Source organism: Leptonychotes weddellii, chromosome 3, assembly GCF_054177405.1.
Source record: "Leptonychotes weddellii isolate Sample4059 chromosome 3, ASM5417740v2, whole genome shotgun sequence".
NCBI classification, from domain to species: Eukaryota; Metazoa; Chordata; class Mammalia; order Carnivora; family Phocidae; genus Leptonychotes; species Leptonychotes weddellii.
The window spans coordinates 61,798,044-61,800,997 of NC_138371.1; positions in this window are offsets into that span (position 1 = coordinate 61,798,044).

Below are 2,954 nucleotides of genomic sequence, written 5' to 3' on the forward strand. Positions count from 1 at the left end.
ATTACAAAACAGCAAAACTGTAACAGACTGATGACAAAGCTGTTGGATAACAATTTCTGAATCCCCAAGAAAGACCAAATAGGTGAGTTACCAATATGACGCAGACTCACCACTCAAAGAATTCACAGTGGTGGTATAGCTTTAACCCCAGAGGAAATAATGGAAAGGCTTGAAAGTCTCCTGGGACCAGCTGGCCCTACAGGATTTCTATAGACATTTCATTAATGTGCATTCCCCACATCATTCTGTCTCCCGATGAACTGATAATGCTCAAGACTGTTATTATCTGAAACACTCTAATAATAATAATAATGATATGCATACTAATTATAGTAACATATGAATGTAATTTAAATATTCATATGATCCATTATTCTTCTAAAACAGCAATCCCCTGTGGGGTTGTAGAAAAAATATTTTTATATTTCTGCACAGTTAAAGCTTTCTGAATACATTTTACAGAAATTTGCAAGATGGGCAGATTTGGGAAGATAATTTATGACTAATTTAGATAGCGAGAGAATTCCAGAGAAATTTATCTGAGGTGCTGGGATGCTGGCACTTGGGACTACGAAGAGATAGTGTAAAGACATTGTAAAGCTTGAGACAATGGTCTTGTCTTTCCCCTGGAGAGAGTTATATACATTCCAAAGGGTTAGCGTGAAAACATCCTTCCCAAGCAGTGAAGCACCCAGGTTTGTTTGTTTGTTTCTGGGTTTTTCACCTACAGTACAGACCAATACATGGAGAATAACATGTGGGTCTCATTGCTTCACCCTGGGGTTAAGAAACTGACTCACTGGAAAACCACATGTTTTTTTGCTGTGTGTAAATAATAGTATTTTACTGTCCTGAAAACTTTATATGTGCATTCAGGGTAATAAAGAAAATAAGAATAAGGGCCAAAAAGTTTCCAATTTTGTTGAAAATTAGAGACCTATAGATTCAAAATTCTCAACAAAACCCAAGCACAAGAAACATGAATAAATCTACACTGAAACATATCTTAATTCAATGGTTTGAAACACATATTAAAGAGAAAATTCTTAAAAGGCGCCACAGAAAAAAGCCACCTCATATACAGAGGAACAAAGATCAGAATGACAGCAGATTTCTCGGTGAAAACAATGCAATCCAGAAGACAGTGGATAATTATCTTTGAAGTACTGGGGGAAAAAAAAAAAAAGGACATGTCAAAGTAGAATTCTATACTCAGTGAATATATCTTTCAAAAATAGGGAGGAAACCAAGAACTTTCTTAGACATTCAAAAGCTGAAAAAAATTCATCACTACTACATCAAAAACTAATGATGTAATGTATGGTGATTCACATAACATAATAAAAAAAAGAAGAAAAAAATTCATCACTAACAAACCTGAGTTACAAAAAAAACTGAAGTTCTTTAGGCATAATGAAAGTGATACCGCTGGAAATCTGGATCTACACAAAGAAATGAAGAACACCAAAATGGTTAATATGTGTGTGGGTATGAAAGATGTTGTTTTATGATTTTAAAATCTTTTAAAAGATAACTCCCTATTAAAAGCAAAATCAATTACAATGTATTTTTGCTTTTATAACATATATAGGAATAAAATCTATGACAATGGCAAAAAGACAGAAAGTGAAGTGTAGCATTACCTAAAGGTAAATTGCGATAAGTTAAAGAATGTATTATATATTCTAAAGCAACAATTTTTAAAAAGAATTTAAAAAGTTGTAGCTAATAAATCGACAGAGGAGATATATTGGAACAATTTTTTAAAAACTCTCAATCCAAAAAAAGGAAGAAAATAAGGAAAAAAGGTAATAAGTCATTCAAGTTTTGAAAGTCATCCAGGACCACAGGAACTAAATTTCTAGGATAATTTAGAAGCCATTTTTCCTGTGTCTTATACTATTGTAATCTTTGATCCAACTATGAATCTTCAATCTATGGTGAAGTCAATGGTCAATAATCACATTATCAGAATCATATCTCAAATGTGAAGAACCTTGAATTACTGTATAATGAAGCACCTCCTCCCAAACTGAAATACATTCTATGGGAAACTGTTCAAACATCTGTCTGTGTGTAACAAGCTGACTAGGAGTTAGAATCACCTGGGTATAATCTACTAAAAGAAAGACATTTTCTTGGGGAGCAAGAGCAACAGTTCAAGAAGACATTTTTGAGCTGCTGCTTTGTGCTAGTCACTGAATTCCTCTCGTGGGGGTTGGGATGGGGGGTGGGTACCATGGAGCTCACTTCAACCTGAGCCTGCCCATAGATTCATTATCAGCTGTACATGATACTTGATTGCAAAGTCAGGATTCTAGTTAATAAGGCAACTTTTCCATAGACCTGGGATGATAGATACAGGTAGGTTCTCAAATAATTCAGGAATAGGGGTCAGAATACAAATCATCAAATACAGTCACAATGTCCAGGGGGAAAGAAACTAAGGAGACAGTATTGGTGAGTCTGTGGATTTCTTCCCCCCACTTCCTCAACAACTTCCTTCCTCATTAATCCTCTCCGAATTTGCCTTTTCATGAGAAAAGAGTGAAACAGTATGACTGGCTAGGAACAGCTAATTTATTTTACGGTGCTAGGCAACTGGCCCACCTATGTGGAATACTAACTGTAGGATCTACCAAAGTACATCGTACCCCCTCAGTAGCAACTACATCAAATTGCCCTGTCCTCTGGCACTCTTCTCAGTACCTGGCAGATTGTTGGTAAGAGAGAATTGGAACAATACAATTTAGGTAATATGGGGAATGAATCCATGATCCATGCCATGATTAGCACTATGCCATAGCCCACTGAACAAACCTGCCCTTCTTTGTATAGTTTCATGAAGCAATGGAGTGATGAGGAAAGGACTGGACTTAGAACAAACTTTGAATGATCTGTTTAATTGTCCTCTGGGTGACTTTTTATGTATATAACAGATGATCCTTGTGTGG